The following is a 24,576-nucleotide window of genomic DNA, read 5'->3' as shown; positions in this document are numbered from 1 at the left end:
AGTCTGGACCCACCTTCTCTGTGATGTCAAGTTTTTTTGTTTTCCCACAGGCCTTCATAACTATCTACAATGTGTGTGGGAAAACAGCTTGTTGGCGATTTTAATCTCAAATTTGCTATTAGTCTGATACCTGAAGCCAAGATTGCATTGTACTGCATTGTAATTAGCAGTGTAATGCTTCAGTTCTCTAGAACTGAAGCCACAGATCTCATTTTGGCAGGTAGAGTCATTTTGCCCATGGTTGTAGTCATGCGAATCTCATACCTGGTGTGCAGCCCAGAAAAGGACCATGGCGGCAGAGGAGTGTGTGTATGTGTGTGTGTTTGTGACTGTGCTCCAGCACCTAGCCCCCTAAAATTCCACAGGATGTGCTTTCTTCCTCATCTGTTCTCTTGTGAGCACCAGACCCACACAGCTGGTCTCATCCATCCACCTTATATTAACATCCATGTTAATACAAGAATATGTTCAACTAAGCACACTGTAGTTTGGAGAGTTAATGAATTCCACCAAACATCTTGTCTCAACAACTTTCCATGAGGTGAATCTGGCTCTAATACCACCTGTAGCATGGCTCTAATGCACCTGCTTGCACCTGTAGCATAGTTCTAATGCCACCTGGGAAAAATTTCCAGAGCGCAGCTAGACCATACTCCTTTTTGATGACATCAGCTGGACTGGAGAAGAAGAGAGCAAAAGGGAAATTCTTTCTTTTGCTCAAAGGACAAGGATAGATTTGGATTTGTTGTTTTCTAAGTAAGAGGTAAGGGAAAGGGATCAGGGCAAGGGGCCAGGAGCCTTGAGTCAGGATCCTTAGTTCTTCTACTCCTGTTCTGAGTCTGCTCTCTGCACAAGTCAATACAGGCAAAGCCATGGAAAGAGTAAATAAGGGCCCAGAAAAATCCCAGCAGTGTACACAGCCAATAGGGAATATTTAGTTTCAAGACTGAAACAATTATTATTTTCAATTTCTCTCCTCCCCACCCCTCTCCTTTTTCCTAGTAACTGCAGGATAATACTCACTTTAAAATCACCTGAATAAACACCAGTATTATAGCCTCTGGTGAAGCAAGCCTGTGGATAGCTGGATTGTAATTAGAAACAAAATGAGTTTAATAGCAAAGGAAAAAAGAAAAAGTTGAAACTTGGAATGGGGCGCAATTTGGATCAGGGTATAATGCTCTGGTGGGTATCTGATTGGATAATACAGAAAAGAGGACAGAGGGAAAGAAAGAAAAGTTTTAAAAATAAATTAATTGCAGCCTCATAGAGATCTCTCAGCAAAATTAGAAGCAGCCTAATCCAAGACAGCATAACACAACTCTAAATTAATAGACTATATTCAACTTAATGGCTATGAAAGCCAGGGAAGCAATACAATGGTTAGTCATTTAAAATGAAATCTACTTTTTTTGTGTGTGAAACAAAGAAAGGAGAACAAAAGGATTGAAAGACTGAAATGAAAATAAAAGTTTAAATATGTAGATCCAAAGTTCAGAGGAGACTAGAAACATTCCGAAGTGAGACAAAATGAACAGTGAGAAATAAGAAGATTATACTTAACCAAGAAATGATTTTTTGTTTATTTTAGACTTCACAAAGGAACATAAAAGACAAGTACCAGGAAAAGACATATTTATACGGAAGAAAAAAAGGTGAAAACCAAAATGACCCAAATGAAAAGAAGATAAATATCATTCCTCAAACAATACCTTCACATCATAGTTGGAAAAAGTGGAAAGAGACAGAAAACGGGTAATTATTGCCAAGAGACTTAAACCATGCATTTGGACAGTGATTATTTATTTTTAAACTTGCAAGTAATCTCATGAACACATTTTTGTTATATTGGTTATAATAGTACAGTCATAGGAAAGGTCTCTGTTGGCCCCTCCCAAACCCACCTCTCTTCCCAGAGTTTATCAAAAAGATGTAATGGGAATAACAAATCTAGACAGTCATCATTTTCTCAGTAAGAAAAATACACACTAGCTACTCCTTGCTACTCTTATTATGCTCACTTTTGATCATCAGGCAACTTTGCTTTGAGTATAACATTTCTAGTATTTCTATTTCCCTTTTGATTTTTGTGGTGCTAAAGTGTTCTTGAAATTAAAATGTTCCACCTCCACCCACTCTTCAAATCCCCATCTGTTCTCTTCTGAGCACAAGATCCACACAGCTGGTCTCAGAAATGGTCACATCCAGGTTGATATAAGAATATGTTCAAATAAGCAATCTGTAGTTTGGAGGTTTAATGAATTCCATAGAACATCTAAAAAGTACCAGGTAGTGTTTCTAGGAGCTGGAGGGACAAAGATAAATCACACAGGGTCTCAGCCCATAAGAAAATCCTGGCATGATACTAGAGAAGAACGCACAACACTTTAATCCAGCAAAAGCTAGAATTGAAATGGTTAAGGTCCAGGCCCCAGAGTCATGCAGATATGGGTTTGAATCCCTATTATTTATGTAGTCTTTAGAAGTTGATATTAATACATTAGGTTTACATCATGCTTTGCCATTTCATACCGCTCCACGTCACTCCACACTTCATGGCAACAGATTCTATCCCTAAGGCCACACAGGTGGACACAGATAGACCAATCACTGTCACACTACTGGCCACACAGTGATTGGCTCAGGGGTGAACACATGATCTAACCTGACCAATTAGAGTCCTCCTCTGAGATTCTGTCTATCTGGAGCTAGAAGGGAAGAACTTTTTTTTCCTTCTGATGCAGATATAAGAATATAATTTCAGGAGTTTCTGTTATGGTGGTTCAGAGGGTTAGGAACCCAACTAGTATCCATGAAGACACAGGTTTTACCCCTGGCCTCACTCAGTGTATTAAGGATCTGGTGTTAACATAAGCTGCAGTGTAGGTCACAGATGCAGCTTAGATCTGGCATTGCTATGGTGTAGGGCAGTGGCTAAGGCTCTGATACAACCATATGGAACCTCCATATATCATGAATGTGGCCCTAAAAAATGAACAAACAAAATATAATTTCAAAGGTATTTTCAGCCATTGTTTCGGTGCTGTGGGAACAGAGGATAAAGCAAAAATACTATTTTACTCTGTGTTATTTGAATAGTAAAAATACATATACTGTATGTTTAGTATATGTACATTGTATATATTATATAAATATAATAATTCCAGTTCTCTTGGCTCTTTTTATATGTAATTAAAATCCTGATTTTGTGCCTAACACAATATATATTTACATATAAAGTGCATCTATAAATATATAAGTAATATATATGTACCATAAATATATATACATATATATAACTATACAATTTATTATTCAGTATTGTTTATTTTTAAGCTTTATAAAGTGATGATAAACTGTATGTTATTTCCTTCATTATACTAGATGGGGAAAAATTAAGAAGTCTGACAATTTCAAGTTGCTGGTAAAGTCTGAAGTAATGGGAACTCATATATCGCCTATGGGAATAGAAATTGGAACATCCTGGTGTTATCGTGTGAGGCTGAATATGAATGTAGTTTACCCCTGCAATTCCACATCTACATATATATTCTAGAGAAATATTTGCACGTGTACTCCAGCAGACAGGTATAATGGCTTATAGAACTTTCCTTCATAACAAAAAAAAAAAAAAAGGAAATAAATCAAATGGCCATTTATGGGACAATAGGTGAATGTATTGTGGTGCATTCATGTGGCAGAATAGTATGCAGGAGGGAATAAGAATGAACCACAGCTACATGCAGCAACATGGATGGATCCTTGAAGCAATATTGAGAGCGAATAAAACCATTTTAAGGAGGCAGTTGGGCTCAGTGAAGAGTTCTGTAGCTGTCCTCCTGGTCCTCAGTTAGACAGCTGGCTTTGACATCCTATTTTTGGGCTGTGTTGGAAGCAGCCAGCAGAGGCTGGGATGGGCAATAGTCATCATTGTTCTGATCCACCATGTTGGTCATCCCAGGGGAGGAAAATAGAGGGCAATGTCTACCTTGGTGGTGAAATGTAGGGTCACCCTTTGCCTGAACATCTGGACTCCTGAGTGGCGTTGCTTCAGAGATCAAGTAGACACTGGAGCAGTATTTCTTCTGCTCCAAGGTTAGAAACCTGTGACAAGCTCTTTGCAGGTCTTATCTGGGTACATGACCTGACCCAACAGGCCTTTAATTACTGACTTACTTTCACTGATGACATCTTTGAGATGAGCTTCTGACAGTTGGTGGTATGATCCCCAGCTGCTGGCTCCTCCATTTGGGGTCTAAGTAGTAGTTAGCTGGTAATTTTTGGCTGACTCCCTAGAAGATGCTGTAAACAACCTCCATTTTTGAGATCTTAGGTGCTACACAAGAGGAGTTTATACTTTATTTTCTACATATACTATTTCATCAGGAACCATTGTTTTATGTGTTAGCATCTCTAAAAATTAGCATGTCTTACAGTTGATAGCTTCTTAACAAAGATTTTTTTCTTTCTTGATGATACATAAAATGGAGTTGTGGGAGTTCCTGCTGTGGTGTAGTGGGTTAAGAATCTGACTGCAGAGGCTTGGGTCACTGTGGAGGCACAGGTTTGATCCCTGGCCTGGCGTAGTGGGTTAAGGATCTGGCATTGCCACAGGTGAAGCTCGGGTTCAGTTCCTGGCCCTGGAACTTCCATAGGCTGCAGGTACAGCCATAAAACAAAACAGAAAAAATGGAGGTGTGTCTCACAATCAGTAGAGTCTTAGATTTGATGAAATACGGTATGCTTATCTAGTACAGATAATCTACTTCTGTTCTTTTTCTGAAAATTATCTTTGGACATAATGATCAGCACCCAGAAATAATATTCACTCAACATTCTGGAATAGAAATGGAATCATACAGTTTTATAGAGTGATTGATGAGTGCAGGAAAGAAAATCTTCACAGCTCTCTCCATTGTAGTAGCCAGCAACCAGGAAGAGGCATTGCCGAATGAGAGAGAGAGAGAGAAAGATGAGTACAATCTTCCTTAATTTCAGATCACTTTCCAGTTCCTCTGGAAGCCTGATTATATATCTTGCCCTGGGTTTCTCGAGTTATAATAAATCTCTTTTCTCTTGGTTCAATGCTTCATAAGTGCTTGTTGTTTTATTATTGTATGGGGGGATTTATTCGCAAAGAAATTTTGAGAATAGAAAGGGAAAAGTGAAAAAAAATTCATTATTTGGTTCCCAGTTGGGGTTGCCAGGAGAGGATCTTAAAGAAGGGTGGGTGGACAAGCAGAAGTGGGAAGCCTAAGACTCTGAGCAGAAGGATGGTTGGCAAGGGCGAGGGGAAAACTTAGGAGTTGGGAAAACGCGAGTCTCCGGTGCGGGACGCTGAGCCTGGTTTGGAAGGACTTCATATGTCCCGTGATGGGATTTTTGCTCTATCCTAAAAGGCTTGCAGAAGGGACCAGGAGATATTTTTTTTTTTGGGGGGGGAGTGGTTTATAAACCATAAAGGTGATAACTTAGGAACTTTGTTTAAACGTATCACTCTGATGCCCATGTGTAAGATTCAGTGAAGAGGAATGGAACTGTATTGGGAGGCTGTGGAAGTTTGGGTTAGAAGGAATGACGGCAAAGTGAGATATCAAGATCCTCCTCCCCTGTGACATTAAATGGTGCATGTAGAATTGCAAACTTGTCACTGGTCTGTTCGAATGGTCTCCTGCTGATAATCAAAGTGGCTAACAGCTGTCCCACCAGCTAGCACTCCTCTCCACACAGGAGCTGTTACATTTATATGCCTGCTTGATTAGCAGCTAAGCTGTGTCCTTTAACTCCTTTCCTCAGCCCTCCAGTCTGTGCCCACCACCTGGTCTGGCCCTCTTTCCGCCGCGCTCGCAGGCTCTTTTATCCACATCCAAGCAGGAGATTTTCCATCTCTTCCTGGTGGCTCTGCATTTCAGACATTCTGTGTCAATGTGCCTGAGCAGTGTACCCTCCGCCCCCACGCAACACAGAGTAATTTGAGAAGAGCCTAAAAACTAACAATTTACACAGGCTGAGTTGGGACCTTTTTTCCTTTACCATGGCATTTTGACAGCAAGAAAAATGACACTGGGATAGCACTTATTGATTCACAGAAGACTTTCTTTGTGAATTTGGATATAGATCCATCTGTGCAGTCTAGACAAATCTATGTCTATTTGGGGGGTAAGAAGCTATAGTATTATAAATGCTGTCACTGAAATTGACCTAAGGAGAGATTTTGTTTTCCCAGTGGCTAGTGCAGAAGTAATCCATACACATATTTGGCTCAATAAATATTCTTATAAATTACATTGAAGATGATATTTTACATTTGGGGGAATAATTCTTATACAGTGGAAGTAAGGGAAAAATAAATTGGGAATATACTGCTCAGTTCTGGCCATGTGGTCATTTTAATGATGCTGTAAAAACAGAGATGGAGCAAATGAGTGCTTCTTTATGAGGATGGGCTGACTACTTAATGCTCTCAATCTGGAAAGATGAAGGTGGAGTGGGATGTGATAAAAAATTTACAGTGTCACGAAGGGAATGAATCAGGTGAGTAACAACTCGGAAAAATAAGAGTAAGGAACATATACTGAAGGTAGTTTGAAGACAAAAGAAAGTGCAGCTTTACGCATTTATAGTAAAATCATGATTCATTATTCCAAGAAGCAGTTAGGTCAGAATACAATGAGAGTCAAGCAAAGGCTTAGATAAACTCAAGAATGTAGTGTTGACAGTGGGTATATTTAAGAAACATGCCTACATTTTTTGGTTTAAGCCACAAAAATATGTTCATTGGAGAAAAATCAGAAAAGTCATATAAACAAAATTTTTAAAAATTAAAAAAACCTATAATATCTTAGAGATAGTAATAACTATTGATATTTTGCCATACAAATACTTCATTTTTCTACTTATTTCTTTAGTTTATCCAAATGGGCTCAAACTAAATATATTGCCATTTTTTTCAACATAATATTTTCTGATTATCTTTCTGTGTCAATAACCTTGTAGACATACAAACATTTCAAAGTGCAAAGTGCTGCCTTGCATGATTTACTGTAATCAACCTGTTCCATATTGCTAAATGTATTCTGAGTTTTCTTACATGTTTATCTTTTAGGTTTATGATACTTTTATCAACTTAAAAATGTCCTATCAGATTTTAAATGCAATTACATTGAGTTACAGATAAATTTGGTGGAAATCTCTACAATGTTGGGTAATTTTATCTGGAAACACAGCATATCTTTAAATTTATCCAAGTTTTCTTTTAGTAAACTTTTCTTTCAGTAAAAGTTTTATAGTTTTCTTCATATGGCTCCTGATATTGCTTGATTCCTAAGTCCTCAGCATTACGATTACCTTTTACTCCTATTGTGAGTGGTTTTCTTCCATTATTTTACCAAACGGAGTAGTTTTAGATGTTTTCTAGTTGTTTTCCCAGGTCTTTCAGTGGGATAATCAAATCACCAAAAATTATTATGTTTTCACCTCCTCTTTTTCAATAGTTATACTTCCATGTTGTTTTTGTATCCATTTTAATTGCCAAGCACTTCTAGAATGATGTTAAATAACAGGTGTATGCCTGTCTTGTTTCTCATTCTAATGGAATGGTTTTACTCTTATATCTTTAGATATAAATTTAGTAATTAGATTGAGAACTTCTCTTTTTTAAGCTGCCTAAGAAATCTTTTTTGTTTTCGGGCTATGCCCATGGCATATGGAAGTTCCTGGGCCAGGGATTGAACCTGTGCCACAGCAGCAGCCCAAGTCACAGCAGTGACGATGCTGGATCCTTAACCTGCTGCACCACCAAGGGAGCTCTTACATTAAGCAATTCTTAACATATTCATGTTCTACTGACTTCTTTTAAAAAATTAAGAGTATATTTTGATTTTTTCAGATATCATTTTAGCACATTTTACATGATCTTATAATTTTTCTTCTTTGACTTATTTATTTTGTCTTTTTAGGGCTACACCCATGGCATATGGAAGTTCCCAGGTGAGGGGTTGAATCAGAGCTGTAGCTGCTGCCCTACACCACAGCCATAGCAATGCCAGATCTGAGCCGAGTCTGCAACCTACACCACAGCTCACGGCAATGCTGGATCCATAATCCACTGAGTGAGGACAGGGATTGAACCTACCTCCTCATGGGGTGGTTACTGCTGAGCCACAGTGGGAACTTCCTTCTTTGATCTATTGATATGAATGATTTACTCATGTTGAAAAACCTTATATTCCTGGAATGATCTCTTATTTGGTTATTGTCCTGGGTGTCTTATTGCTTCAAAACAATCTGCCTCAAAAACTTCACTTTGCTCACAGTCTTACGGATCAGGAAATGAGGAAGGGCTCGGTTGAATGGTCCATCTCTGATCCTCATGGAATCAGCTGGGACAGTTGGAGCCAAAGGATTCACTTCCTAGATAGATTTTTCATTTACGCGTTAGCTTTTTGGGTTCCCCTTGGCCTCTTTCTCTTGTTCCACGTGGGCTGTTATTATATAGTAACTTTCCTTCTCACTAGAACTTCTCAAGACACAGTGACTTTTGAGTTGTCACACTTCTTAAATCTTATCTAGCTTGCAAAAGCAAATGATTTCTGACATAGAAACTGACAAATTCTTGATGACCTAACCACAGAAGTTTCAGAGTGTCACTTCTGCTGGATTTTTTGTCAAGCATGTTGGTAAGTTTCATTCAGATTCAGATGGAAAGGAATTAGTCTCCATCTCCAAATGAGAGGAAGAGTAAAGAATCTGGAGTCATCTTTAATGGCTTATTGTTTTTAAAATACAATACTGATGTGATTTGCTAATATTTCTCAATATATTTGCATGAACATTACTAAGTGCTGTTAGTCTGTAGATTTCTGTGCAATATTTGCCAGGTTTCTGGTACCAGGTTATGCTAGATGGTTTTTAAAACTGAATTGGAAAATTTTGATTTTTTTTCTAGTCTCTTTAACAGATTAAATAGAATTAGAATTTCTTGCTCCTTGGAGGTTTATAAAACCTCCCAGGCTAAAAGTCCTTTATAATTTGACAATTCTTTGATGGTATCTTTAGTATTTTTGATCTTATTTATATTTCTTACTTCCTCTTGAGTCAAGTTAGTTATTTTATATTTTCCTAGTAAAAGAAGTCACAACAATTTTTGACAAGTATTAGTCACAACTTCCCCTGTTTTCCAGAATTCACTAAATGTCCTCACACTCATTTTAATTTTCTTTGTCCATTGCAGTGGGAATGTAGAGAGTAAGACAACTTAATGCATGGGTTCAAAATGGCATCTTATGAATGTACTTATGCTATAGTCCTTTTTTTTGTGATAGAAATATCTTAGAATATGGCCACAACATTGTTATTATAAGCAAAGCAGAATGATCCATGAGTCCGATTTTTTTTCATGGCATAGAAAACTGATTTTGAGCTAAAACTAAATGGGAGCTCAATATCATTTTATACTGTGCTCACAGAGAGGCCAAGACTGTCCCTACTGAATGAGGGCTTTCATCAAGACACATTAGCTCACAAAGGAGAGAAGGAAGATGAATCCTAAATAACTGAACTCACATATCTGACTAGTGATCATCAGGACCAATCAGAAAACAGCAAGGGCCCTGTGGATTGTAGGATAATTGCTGGTTAATTTTCATTAATAGGCTCTTCAGAGAGGCTGTGTGGTGTATATATGCGCCTGGTGCAAGGTTCAGAAAGTTCTTTTGGGAAGGAGGATGAGATTATGGAGAAGGCAAGCAGCATAGGATGCCAAGGAAGAGATGCTAGTAACTTGCCATTGGTACAGTCTTACTCTTAGCATAAGTTTCCCAATTCTGGGAACATTTTGTAATAGAGGCATGTGGTCTTTATCATGAAGGACAAGGGGAGCTCCTAGAACTCTAGACTGGAAGTACAAGGATGGGTGGAGTACTCATCTTGAAGACTTTGAATCTGTGCTTCAAGAAGAGGTTTCAGAAAGCATCTATCCTGGTATAGCCTCTCTCTGTTTAGAAAGTAAATTTTACTTAAAAAGAAGCTATGGGTAGACCATGCAAAATGAGACCCAGAAATAATTGGAAAGGCGGCAGAGGAAAGATGAGAGAGTTTGAATAAGTCCTGAAAGCCCAAAGGCTAAGAATACCAGGGTAATTTAAAAATACAGGGAGGATTTGAAAACACATGTAGCTGCAGGGAGGGTTGGCCAAAGAACAGAAACAGAGAAAACCATGGGAAATAGAAAAGAGGGGAAATGGAAAGGGATGAAGATGTTACCCTTACAGGAATGCAGACGCACGTGGCAAGATGCCAAAAGAGCCTGGTGAATAAGGGCTCTGGATGGAATTTAGTGTATGTAGCTGAGGAATGAAAGCAAAACCCACCACACTACTGTAGTAATAGAGGGTGGGAATTACCAGAAAACCAGGGGAGAACAATGTGGTTTCAACAGGAGGTAATATATTGTATTCAGAGGCATTTGAGCCTGCAGCATAGCATTTAGACACATGATCTAGAGAATGCAAGTGCAAAGGGCAGAATAAGAAAGAGAATGTCTGGCCACTCTATATATAAACCTGTAAGTCTGAACTAAATTTCCCTTTGTCTACTCTGGTTACTGTTTGCACCTTTGTTGACATATAAAACATTTCCACAAAGGTGGCTGGAGGTGGTGGGGGCGGTATTTTAGTGAAATGGGGCTCACGGTGGAAAACAGACTATGAGAGGATTTTATGATATTTGAGAGTTGCTTTATAATAGAAAAACAGATTTATTTCTTTTTTGGTTGTTCCTGTGTGCTTTGAAGTCTCAATCTCATAGTTTAATATGATACCTTGAGCACCTTTGTATTTTGTGCTTATTTACAAATAATTTAAGCAACAGCTTTATTAGCTCCTTTTGGATCAGCCTGCGATCACCTTTGAGGAACTATGTCTTCCAAGAATTCAGTTGACCACATAGTCCTAAGCCTAGAGATTTTGGGAAAAGATTTGGTTTGTAGTTGCAAATTTGTGTTTTTGTTCCAGTGGAGTTAGATTTTACCTTCATCTTCTGGCACCTGGAAGATAGAATATCATCTAAAAATAACCAGAAAAAGGATACAGCAATCTCTTAACTTTCTTTTCTGCCTCCAGTCCATCTTCTTTTTTTCCCAGTGGAATGACCTTTAAAATAGACTACAATAAAACCCAACCCTTAACATGGTAAGTGAGGTCCAAACTAACCCAAAGAAAGAAAAATATCTTTAAGTTAAGGGGGCTTATAAACTCAAATATTGATTTTTGTGGCAGCCTTTTGTCATCTGGGAAAAAGCAGGTCTGTAGAAAGAAAGGACGTGTGAAGAGGTGGGAAGGAAAAAAAAATGGAAGAATATCTTCGTCGCCATTTAGCAGATATTTCACAGACACCAAATTGTGTTCTATCTAGATACTTTAACTTTTCAATGACATTTTGGGTTCTTCAATTAGAGTGAAAGTTTTCTGAGAAAAGGGTCCTTTTTTGTTTTTGTCCTTTAAGGTTTCTTAACACCAACCACAAGGTCAAAGAGCTATATTCAAAAAATGTTATATTTTCTTTAACTTTTCTACAGTATTTGACTATGCTGAGAAATATTCTTTCTTGATAGTCTCTAATTTTATCTTCTTCTCTACTGACACTGCTGGAGCTGAGCTCTTGTCCTCTGTAGGGGACAGTCTTCTCTCCCCCTCCCTTCAATTTCATCCTTCTCATTGCCATCAAAGTTATCTTTGATTAATTCACACCCCTGCTTGGGAAACTTGTGACAGCTCCCCATTACCTATGGAAAAAATGGCAAAACTCCTTGGGCTTGTATCCAACTCCCACCCCAGTGAGTGGAGGATGATCAGTTTCCCCCTCTCCATCGGGTCCACTCTTCTTTGTCCTCCCCAGAACCTATTCTGCAGCCACACAGGACATGTAGTTCTCCAAGTGCCTCCTGTTTCTAATCTGACTCTTGGAAGGAGATCATAGCTATGGAGACGTGAACATCAGTCATAGTGGAAAAGAGAGTAAAGACGGAAGACCAAGGGGCCTGTCTGAACAGTCGTGATCTCAGCTGTCTGGGCACAGAGGTTTACCACCCTGAAAATAACTCTGTTGCTTGTATAGAAAGACCTCGGCAGAAAGAAATTCCATGGCTTGAGAGCAGAGTGGAGGGAATTGATTTGTGTTCAGTGCATGTGCTCTGTTGTTTTGGGGCAGGAGAGGGGTGGTTGTTGGATTTGAGGAGGCAAAGGGATGAAAGTGCATGGGAAGTGACAAATGCCTCCATTTGTCTGAACTTACGCTGAACCACGCTAATCACAGGAATCAAGTTTCTTGGAGAACAGGTTCATGGGTTAAAGAGAGGCTTTTGAGAGGCTATTTTTGCCATTATTGTGGATGTTGTTACTCGTAGTGTGCCTCTGTGTGTATCATAGCCATGGTGACCGTATGTTTTTCAGGTTAGCATGTGTCAAGGTGGTAAATTTTAATATTTATTTGGGAAAATATGGTCACCACAGCTGTGGACTACCAAGAAGAATGACACTTAGGCCAGGGAGCAGTGCATGGGGTGCCTGATTGGCAAATTGTTAGGAAAAATTGAATATACTGAATAAACATAGTGCAAAGCATGGAGAGTCCAAATTAATTAGAATCTGATTTCCATCCCATGTTTGCTTCTGACCAGATTGGTAAATTTTTGGTTTGGTTTTGAAATCCAGGACATTTTGAATTTTTATGAATAAATTCTAGTAGAGAATGCACCATCAATATTTCACATGACCTTGAATTAAAAAAAAAGCTGTGCTGTTTCCCACCATCACCATTAACATTTGGTCAAACCATCTTTTTTTGAGCCATGCATAGCATTTAGTCTCTAGGTTTCTTATAATTTAAGCAGAAGCCAAAAGACAATGTTGGGCAGATCTCAGGAATCAGGTAGGATGGATGCTATTACCATTATTGCTCCCCTTCCCTCCACTCAAAGATAGCAGAAGAGCACTTTTTGCTACTTCCATATCCTCTGTACATTTAATTTCAAACATCTCCTCCAGAATGTGCACTGCTAATCCTGCAGATTTTCCTTAGGCACTGGAGTTTCAATAATCAGGTATCATCTTGTCAGACTCTAAAAGCCTGTCTATATTTAATGCTGCAAATGACACCAAACTTCAGAATAACAGGGCTTCTCTTTACATTTCTCTTTCTAAATAAGTAACCAGGCAAGTGTTCCATGTGAAGTGGGCATGTCAGGGTCTTCGTGATTTCCTCTTGGGCAGGAAAAGCATGAAACGTGAACAGAGCAGAAGTGTGACTCGTCTGGGGTGTACCCCTGAATAGCTAGGGTGCTGAGTCTGTGTTCTCAGTATCACCTCTATGTCCTTGTGTAAATCAGGCATCCGCCTGCCTTCTTCGTGGTTGAACATATTGCAAACTCTCAGTGTTTCTTTTCCACCCCCTGGACACTGTTTTGGGATATGCTGGGGATCTGAGAGGCTCTAGCAATGGTGGAACCAATCTAGCTCTGTAACTGGGCACCATGGCAGCTCCAGGGCATTGGAGAGGGTGCTTGATGTCTTTATCTGCCCTCCTGGACCCTTTCCCCAACTTCACCTTGTTTTGTTCCTCAGGAGGATGATCTGTGTGGACTGGATCAAAGAGCTGCCTTGCTACCAACTTCCGGTTAGGTTTGGCAGTGAAGATCTGGAGCCAGGTGGAAGGGAGAGAGGAGAATAAGCCTATGCATTCCCTTGGCTCTCCCCCTGGGTGCTAGTGTCATTCTGGTAGCCTTCCTCCACTGAAAGCCTCCGCTGTCTGTCAGTTCCATGTGGCTTTGACTCTGGATTCTGCTGTTTGGGCCACACTTGGTGGCAGTGCCCTGATCTTACTAGCTCTGAGGTAACCCACCACCTCGTGTTATGTTATGGGTATCCCAGTCCAAATCTTTGTAAATAGTCCCTTAAATAAACTCTCCCAAATTAACTAACTTGGGAGTGCCATCTGTTTCTTGCTGGGACCCTCACTGACACAGTGGGCTGTTCTTGAATAAATGATGTTGATGAAAAGAGTCCTGAAGGACCATCCTGGGACCCCTGGAACCTGGCAGTAAGCACTGTAACCCACGGCCATACATAAGTGGCCCCTGGATCCTGCCAGTGGGAGGAACCTCTGGCTGAGGGTGATTTCTGTTGCTGCTGCCTGAAACTGTGTGGCTTACCAGAAAACTACCCCTCCCCACCCCCCACCCTGCCACTGGGGGGCAGTTACACCACAACTCTGGCTTTTATTTGGAGCCTGGGAGGGAGGAGGAAACAAGTCCTCTCCATTAGTGCTGCTGCACAGAGAGAAGCTTCTGAGTCAGCAAATGAGAAGTGATCTCAGGGCATTGCCCCATTTCTCCTGCCCCTCATCTCTCCCCTGCAGCTGGCCGCCCAGGTCCATTCTGGCCTCAGGCGTTAGTGTCAGCGAGGAGAGCTGCGCTGAAGTACTGGGCCTGGTGCCTCCCTCCTGCAGTCTTTTTTGGCATCCTTGTGCCCTTGCAAAGTGAAAGCCCATTGGCAAGTGAAATGTCATAGTTTCAAACAAACAAACAGGCCCTGCAGTCTGCCAAGTCGTCTGGGTGACATCACAAAGAAATCACAGTGTTGGGCACCTCTTTGGGGCCTTCTCTCTGTGGATTCAGTGATCTTTTCATGGCTGGAGGAGGACTCACTTTCTCTCTGCTTGCTAGTGGGTGTCCATCTCCAAAGCCGTGATGCCTGTGTACCAGTGACCCTGCCTGACCAAGCCTACTGAGCTCCCAGGGAGCTGGGTTACCTTCTGCCCACTGCTAATTTAGGTGAATTGGTCACTGTTTGGGAATGGATGGGTCTTCTTCCTTGCGTCCTTTCTGAGTCCCAGGTTCCCCAAGGGAAGCTTCCCTCCCCACTTGACTTTTTTTGACTCACCCGCTGGAAAAAACCCAGTGACTGCTCCAGGTTGAGGAAAGTGCTCAGGGACACGACCTCTGCCCAGGCCAGTGCAGCTGACTTTATCAAATTCGGGTAGCATAGGTGGGTGGAAGATGCCAACTAGAGTTGAGTTCCTTGGCAAAGAAATAGTAAACAGCACAACAGTCATTTCAGAGGGCAAACTGTTTGTCTCACTAATAAAGCATGGCTCTCAGTGGAAAATAACTCAGAAGAAAGTAGGGAGCAAATGGATTTAGTTGCTATGGGAACGTAGTTGGAAAAAAACATGAAATATGTAAATACTGTAATTTGGTATTTTAATGTATTTCTTTTCCATGAAGAAAATTCCCTGACAACTAAAACTAACAACTCATTCCTCTTCTATACACAACATTGATTGACAGAGGCTGGGCAAGTGGGTTTCTGAATTCCATTTTGCCCCTAGGAGGAAATATATCTTTATTCTCAGGCATAAAAATCAAACATCTAGAGCTGTGGTTCTCAACTCTGGCATGTTAGAGTCCTTGGGGAACTTGGAAAAAAAATTTGGCTGCACCTGGTCTGATTAAATCAGAGTATCTCTGGGTTGAGGGTGGGTAGGAGGAGGGCTGGGGTGAGGCCTGGTCATCATTTTTTTTAAAAAGGTGCCCATTCTTTCCTAATGGGCAGCCAATGTAGCAAACCACTGGCTTAGAATCCTGATTTGAAACAGTTGCTGAATATGAATTACTTATTTTACCATATGCCTTCACTAGGTTTCATTTCACCTGATTTTTGATAATTTGGACATTTTAATACCAATAGTACGAAGTGATTAGCAATCATTACTCTTCCATTATTAGTGTTATTATCTTCACCATAGTAGATTAGCACTTCTCTAATTATTTAGAACAAACATATGATACTATGTTGCAAATCATTATCATTTAACCATAGTAATGATAATTAATTGCTGTTATTTGAAAAATCATAAATTGATAATAATAATTTGGGAAGTTTAGATGGTGCTCTAAATGTTGATATCAATCTATATTTTAATAATTAATACCATAAATTATATATATATTATATATATACCATTAGCTATATAATAAATTGATAGATGTTACTATAGACATAATTGTTTAATTAGCAATAGTCTACATTAGAGCGGATAAGTGGCATGAGTTTTGTTTTTGATGGGAAAAATGTTACACACAAGAAACATGTAAATTGCATTTGTATGGTATATATGAGTGCAGAACTCCAAAACTTCAATTTTTTTCTTATCTCATTGCCTAGCTCTGATGTCCTTATCTCTGTCCAACATGAAGTCTCAATCTTTCCTCTGTAGGATCACTCCAGGAAAAAGTCTACAGGTTAATCTAGAGTTTAGTGGTCTGCAGAGAGAATTTGAATGGGTAAGGAAGGAGGGTTCATTAAACAGTTAATACAGGAAGTAAGAATGAGTTGTGAAAATCTCACTTGGTCATCCAATGTAGATTCAGGTAGTCAGAAGTTCCAGGAGGTTACCTGGGATTCCATCCTAGGGAAATGTTGTTTTCCTCTGAAATATTCTGACTCTTTTTACCTTTAACATTATCGTTATTATGTTCAATCCTTGGAGGCCAGCTCTTGGGTCCAGTCTGACCAACTTCAGGTTATATCTTCCATCCAGGCTGCTGGGTCTCCAGAAGGTATGCACAGCATGGGAATTCCTCCTGCAACATCTCTTCAGATGGTCTTTGAGATGACCTCCTCTTACCTTCCAGACCAGGTTAGATTCTCTGTTCTCTGTTATTGGCTTCTACAGCACCATTAAAAAACTGCTTTGTGGAACCTAGCATAACAATTAACTCATAATTACTACAGACACAGAGAATGGACTTGTGGTTTCCAGGAGAGAAGAGGGATGGGAGAGGGATGGATTAGAAGTTTGGGGTTAGCAGGTGCAAATTATTTACAGAATGGATCAACAACAAAATCCTATTGTATAGCACAGGAAGATAGAGTCAATATCCTGTGATAAACCATAATGGAAAAGAATATAAAAAGAATGTATATGTATGGATATCTGAACCATTTTTCTATATAGTGGAAACTAACACAACAATATAAATCAACTGTATGTCAACAAAAAAACGAATTTATAGTTACTAATTCCAGCCATTCCCAAAAAGCAATCAGCTCCATGAGGACAGGAAATAAGTCTTCTTCCTTGTATCCTAATTATCTTAGCACAGTCCTTGGAACATATTAGATATTTAATAAATACTTTTGACTATGACTGTTTTTTTCTCCTTTGTGCCTGTTAATTAAAGCTACCCTGTTTCAGATACTGAACAATAATTTTTATTAAAAATATTTTTTTTGTTATGGAAATCTTTGAGTATATCTAAAAGTAGAGGTTTTTTGTTTTTTGTATTTTTAGGGCTGCACCCACCCTAAAAGGTACATTACCTAAAAGGAAGTTCCTAGGCTAGGGGTTGAATCGAAGCTGTAGCTGCCAGCCTCTGCCATAGCCACAGCAACCCCAGATCCAAGCCATGTGTGCGTACACCACAGCACATGGCAATGCCAGATCCTTAACCCACTGAGCGAGGCCAGGGATCAAACCTGCGTCCTCATGGATACTAGCTAGATTTGTTTCGGCTGAGCCATGATGAGAACTCCATAAAAGTAGAGAATTTTATCAAGAACCCCTATAAATCTATCATCCAGCTTTAACAATGACTATATCCTGCCCATCTTCTTTAAAAAGTATTATTGAACTATAGTTAATTTACAAGGTTGTGATAATTTCTGCTGTACAACAAAGTGATTCAGTTATACATATACACACATCTATTCTCTTTCAGATTCTTTTCCCACATAGATTATCACAGAATATTAGGTAAAGTTTTCTGTGCTGTATAGCAGGTCACATCCTGCCAATCTTATTTAAAATATTTTTCTAATTAAAATAAGAAAATTTTTAGACTTTCAGTGTCAGCTCTAAAAACCATTTGGATTGAAGTCACAACTTCTGTTTTTATAAGAAACAATGAAATAAACTGTATATTAATGACTTTCCTGAGACCTAGCAGAGAAATGAAGTTGCATTTGCACAGGGTGGCAGATCACTACCCTAAAATCTGGAGAGATAGGTGAATATAAAGGGCCACAGCTTAAGTCTTCTTATCTGGAGTAGAAGCTGCTGGTAATTTTGGAAATCAAGTAGTAATTTTGTTGAATTGCTGGAGGCTGAGTGTGAGCTAGTCTGAGAGTGAATTTCAGGAACTACAATCTTAGGAAGGCTCTCATACTTTTGTGGGTTTTACCTTCAGGAACCCTACCAGGTTCCCATGGTGAAGATTCAGGAGATATACTCTGTGGCTTTGGCAGGGGAGGGGAAAGCAATCCTTGTGATGTGACATGAGCCTGTTTCCCAACCAAGGCCTACTCTCCAAAGGGAAAATGCCAGAACCTTATCTCAGTGGGGTAAGAACATTCCTCCAATTCCAGCACCCTCTAGTCTTCCTTTCTCATGTAAGACAGGTGAAAGCTAGAAGAAGCCCAGAGACAAAAGTTCACTAAGACTGAGATTTAATCATAAAATTATAGAATACTTCCTATTTCCCATACCTGACCACAAAGCTTCCCAAGGCAAGGATAAAATAGTCTGAAGAGACAAAGCCAGCATCAGGACCGGACTTAGATGTGGCACAGATTTTGGAATTATCAGATACAGAATTTAAAATAACCATGATTTATAAGGTAAGAGCTCTGATGGAAAAGATAGATAGTATGCAAGAACATGTGGATATTGTAAGTAGAGAAATGGAAATTCTAGGAAAGAATCAAAGGAAATGCTAGAAATAAAAAATTACTATAGCAGAGATTAAGAATGTTTTTTAATGGGCTCATCAGTAGACTGGACACAACCAAAGAATCATTGAGCTTGAAGATAGGTCAGTAGAAATTCCCCAAACTGAAATTCAAATTGAAAAAAGAATGGGAAAAATCTCCCACAAAGATCAGAACTGATCACCCAAGAACCATAAGTACTATATCAAAAGTTTGATGAATGTATAACTGGAATGCAGAAGAAGTTAGAACAAAAGAAACATTTGTAGTAATAATTGCTAAGTTAATGAAAGATGCCAAGGAATAGATCCAAGAAGCTCAGAAAACACTAAGCATAATGAATACCTGCTGGAACATAATCATTTTCAAACTGTAGAACACCAAAGACAAAGAGAAAATTTTGAGAGAAGCTGAAAGAAAGGACACCTCACTTGTGGAGGAACAAGGATAAGAATTACAGTGAACTTCTCATCAGTAACCATGTAAGCAAGAAGAAGGTAGAATGAAATATATTGAGTGTTAAAGGAAAAACCTCACCAACCTAGAATTTTATATATGCTGAAACTATTCTTCTAAAGTAAAGAAGAAATAAAGGCATTTTCTGATAATCAAGAGTGAAGGTATTTATGAGCACTAAATCTTCTTTGCAGGAAATGTTAAAAGAAGTTCTTCAGGCAGAAGGAAAATGATATAGGTCAGAAACATAGATCTATATAAAGAGAAAAAGTGTTGGAAAAAGAGTAAAGATAATATCTTTTATTTCTTCTTTATTCATCTAAAATACTCATCTATTTAAAGTATTAATAGTAACTATGTATTGGGTGATTATAAGTGAAATGAATGACAGCACTTTAAGAGATGGGAAGGAAGAATTAGGAATACTCTGAGTTACCTGCATTCCTACATGCATAGGAATAACTTGAATTAGAAATTAAAATTACTATTTACAGTAGCATAAAAGTAAATACCAAATCTAAATCCAACAAAATATGTATAGGAGCTATATTCAGAAAATGATAAAACTGATTAAAAAATCTATATTGTTGGAGATAGTCTGTGTTCATGGATTGGAAGATTGTTAAGACATGAGTTTTTCCCAAGTTGATCCATAGTTTTTAAAAAAAATCTTTGAGTTCTTTTTGTGGCTCAGCAGGTTATGACCCTAGCTAGTTTCCATGAAGATGCAGATTCAATCCCTGGCCTCACTCATTGGGTTTAGGATCCAGCGTTGTCATGAGCTGTGGTGTAGGTCGCAGATGTCGTTCGGATCCCCTGTTGTTCTGGCTGTGGTGTAGGCCAGCATCTGCAGGCCTGATTCGGCTCTTAGCCTGGTAACTTCCTTATGCCACAAGAGCAGCCCTAAAAAGTAAAAAAAAAAAAAAAAAAAAAAAAAAATTCAAAATCCCAGCAAATTATTTTTTAAATATTGACAAACTGCTTCCAAAGATTGTATGGAATAAATAGCACAATACTAAAGAATAGACACAGATCATGAAGACCCCAGGAATAGACCAAGACAAATATAATCAACTGATGTTTAACAAAGAAGCAAAGGCCATTTAATGGAAAAAGGATAATATTTTAAAGAAATGATGTTGGAACAGTTGGATGTCCACATCCAAAAACATGAACCTAGACACAAATCTTATGCCATTCACAAAATTAACTCAAAATATGTCATAGACCTAAGTGTAAAGTGTAAAGCTATAAAACTTCTAGAAGAAAACTGGAGAAAATCTAGATGGCTTGTGTTTTGTTAGAGTTTTTAGACAACACCAAAATCATAATCCATGAAAAATGATAAATAGAACTTGATTAAAATCAATAATCCTGCTCTGTGAAAAAATGCCATTAAAAGAATGAAAAAGCAAGCCATAGACTGAAAGAAAATAGTTACAAAACACACATCTTATATAGGACTTGTATAAAAAATATACAAAAACCCAACAGTAGTTTTCTAACAACAACCCAATTAAAAAATGGAAGAAAGATCTGAAGAGATACTTCATTAAAAAGATGTACAGATGTCAAATAAGCCAATGAAAAGATGCTGAACATCATTTGTTATTAGGAAACTGTAAATTAAAACAATTGTGAGCTATCACTCCACACCTGTTAGAATGGCCCAAATCCAAAAAACTAGCAATACCAGTTGCTGACAAGGATGTAGAGCAATAGGAATTCTTATTCACTGCAAAATTATTCAGCCACTTTGGAAGCTAGAATAACAGGTTTTTGCAAATTTAATGGTAGTTTTGTCATATGATATAATGAGCATGCTTGTAGGTATTTACTCAACTGATTTAAAAACTTATGCGTTACACAAACCTGCACATGAATGTTTATCACAGTTTTATTCATAAGCACCAAAAATGGAAATAACCAAAATGTCTTTCAACAGGTGAACAGATGAGAAGACTATGTTACATCCCTACAGTGGACTATGATTCAGTGATTAAAAAGAAATGAGCTATCGAGTTATAAAAATACATGTATGAATCTTTTTTTGGGGGGGAGGGTCTCTTTTAGGGATGCACCCATGGCATATGGAAGTTCCCAGGCTAGGGGTTGAATTGGAGCTGTAGCCGCTGGCCTATGCCACAGCCATGGCAACATTGGATCTGATCATGTCTGTGACCTATACCACAGCTCATGGCAATGACAGATCCTTAATCTACTGAGTGAGGCCAGGGGTTGAACCCACATCCTCATGGATACTAGTTGGGTTCATTATCCCTGAGCCATAATGTATCTTTTTTTTTTTTTTAAATTAATTTATTTATTTATTTAATTTAATTTTATTTTTTTGTCTTTTTGCTATTTCTTGGGCCACTCCCGCGGCATATGGAGGTTCCCAGGCTAGGGGTCCAATCGGAGCTGTAGCCCCAGGCCTACGCCAGAGCCACAGCAACGCGGGATCCGAGCCGCGTCTGCAACCTACACCACAGCTCATGGCAACGCCGGATCGTTAACCCACTGAGCAAGGGCAGGGACCGAACCCGCAACCTCATGGTTCCTAGTCGGATTCGTTAACCACTGCGCCACCACGGGAACTCCAGTATCTTGAATGTATATTGGTAAATGAAGTCAGTCAATCTGAAAAGGCTGCATACGGTATGATCCCAGTTATTTGACATTCTGGAAAAGGTGAAATTAAAAAGATGGCAAAAAGATCCATGATTGCCAGGGATTTAGGGGCGAAGATTTAGGAGTGAAACTTAGGGCATTTTTGGGGGTTGATCAGACTGTTCTGCAGGATACCAGAATGGTGAGTCCATGACAAAATACACTTGTAGAAACCTATAGAGCTTTAGAGTACAAAGCATGAGGCTTAATGTATTCAAATTAAAAAATGATTTAGGAAGTCAGAGGATCTCAGATAGAATGGAGAATGTGACAAATGTGACAGAACAATCTAGCTATATTACAAATGTATGAAACAACCTCACTGAATGGCGTGGAGGAAGAAATTGCTGACCTAAGTAACTTTGGAAATGAGCAGAGTCTGACCACTGAAGGCAAGGGAAAGTGTCCATAACCATTGTACTCTAGTTAATAAAGTTGCTTCCCACGGGAGCATGGACTGACAATTCTGATATTGCTGTAATGTATATTGAAATTAAATGATTAAGTAAATGGATGGTGCATGATAGGAGCCAGGTTTCTTACTGCTGGAGTGGGGTTTACAGATAAGCAAGCAGAGGAGGTTAGAATGATTCTCATAGTAAGAGAGTCAGAGATATCAGTATGAACTCATGTTTAGCCTAATGCAAATATGGATGATTACATGTAGTAATATTCATTTATAGATATGATTACATTCATGGATTAGTAGATACACTTGTATTCCCTTGCCCTATCAACTGAGAAGGGCTGGAAGTAATCGTATCCTTGCCCCCCTCCCCCTGGCCCTGTACCGACCAACACACCTAGTATCTGGATCTTGGTTCTAACATCATTTCCCAGTATAAGAAATAAAGGAATAGTTGATTATAGCACCGAGATGGGATGTTTACAAGATGATCCTGGAATATCTTCTAGTGCCAAAAAGAAAGGAAATTATAGAAAAAAAACCCCAAAACCTCCATCCCTCTCCCCTCCCCCACCAATATCGGAGTATGTGAACAGGATATAGGAGCCGATGGCAAAAGCTGGAGCAATTTGAGAAATAAGAGAAATAAAATAATGTTGGATCATAACACAAGATTTAAAAAAAATACCCATGAGTTCATACTGATATAAACAATTGATTAATAAATAAGTGGGTGAGAGGTGTTCCCTTTGTGGCTCAGCAGGTTAAGAACCTGACCAGTATCTGTGAGGATGCAGGTACGATCTGGCCTCACTCAGTGGGTTAAGGATCTGGCATTGCTGTGAGCTGCAGTGTAGGTTGCAGACATGGCTTGGATCTGGTGCTGCTGTGGCTGTGGTATAGGTTGGCAGCTGCAGCTCCTGTTCGACCCCTTGCCTGGGAACATCCATATGCCACAGGTGCAGCCTTTAAAAAAATAAATGAGAGTTGAAATCTTCCATATAGCAGGATTCCAAATAATTTATGTAGATATTCTGCCCTCAAGGAGGGGGAGCATAACTCTCCACACTTGAGTGTGGGCTGTACATTCCCTGAAGCACAGTATGGAAAGAGGGATAAGCAGTTATTTTACGGTGGAGAAATCTGACCAACACTGCCCAGAGCCAGGTGATCAAGAGTAACATAAACAGTGACAAGCCTTGCTGATGGCAGGTACCCTTGACATGATGTGGTGAAACTGGTACTTTACTTCTGGGATTTTCCCCCCAAGAACATATAACTCAGTCTAATTATAAGACAAATCTCAACTGAGGTTCATTCTGCAAAATACCTGACTAGGATTCTGCAAAACCGTCAAGGTCATCAAAACCAAAGGAAGTCTGAGAAACTATCACAGCTTAGAGGAGTCTAAGGAGACATGACTTAAATGTAATGAGGTGTTTTAGATGAGATCCTGGAACAGAAAGAGGACATTAGGTAAAAACTAAGGGAATCCAAATAAAGTAAGGGCTTCAGTCAATAATAATGTATGATTGATTCATTAATGTAATATTGATTCATTAATCATAACAAATGTACCGTACTAATGTCAGATGTTAATAATGGGGAAACTGCGTATGGAATATATAGGAACCCTGTACTACCTTTACATTTTTTTCTATCAATCTAAAACTGCTCTAAAACAGTTTTTTTTAAAATAAAAAGATAATTTTTGGAGTTCCCACTGTGGCTCAGTGGAAATGAACCTGACTAGCAAAAATGAGGATGCAGGTTTGATCCCTGGCCTCGCTCAGTGGGTTAAGGATCTGGCATTGCTGTGGCTGTGGTATAGGCTGGCAGCTATAGCTCCGATTTGATCCCTAGCCTGGGAACTTCCATATGCTGCAGGTGGGGCCCTAAAAAGACAAAAAAAAAAAAGGATAATTTTTTTTTAAGGAAATTTATTCTATACTTTACCCCATTTTGTATGGCTTTCATCCTTACTATTTAGTATTATCTACTACATTTCAATTTTTCTTTAACAATTAGCATTATATTAAAATTGTTATATTATGCAACTAAAATTTATAAAGAAGAAAGCCTTATATACCATTAAATATTTTATATAGCATAATAAAAAGAATAACAACTGGTAAGAATAACAAAAATAATACACCCTCTGAAAATAAGTAAAATATAAAATGCATAAATTGGTTAGAAAACAGTGTAACTATATAAATATGTCCTCACAATTTATTACATCTTATTGATTCTTCAATATAGGCGTTAAACCATTCTAGG

The 24,576-nt window shown here is 38.8% G+C and overlaps 1 long non-coding RNA gene across 1 annotated transcript in view; it reads left to right on the top strand.

Moving 5' to 3' along the window:
- LOC102159961 overlaps positions 1-21,261 on the top strand; it is a 141,825-nt gene extending 120,564 nt beyond the window's left edge. The window contains exons 3-5 of the long non-coding RNA XR_002339505.1: positions 1,592-1,755; positions 16,597-16,695; positions 21,166-21,261. This is a non-coding gene — a long non-coding RNA (uncharacterized LOC102159961). The remainder of the gene's footprint in view (positions 1-1,591; positions 1,756-16,596; positions 16,696-21,165) is intronic.

Source organism: Sus scrofa, chromosome 16 (genome assembly GCF_000003025.6).
Source record: "Sus scrofa isolate TJ Tabasco breed Duroc chromosome 16, Sscrofa11.1, whole genome shotgun sequence".
Classification (NCBI taxonomy): domain Eukaryota; kingdom Metazoa; phylum Chordata; class Mammalia; order Artiodactyla; family Suidae; genus Sus; species Sus scrofa.
Note: the sequence above shows the minus strand (reverse complement) of the source record. Positions and strands in the feature narration are given on the sequence as shown.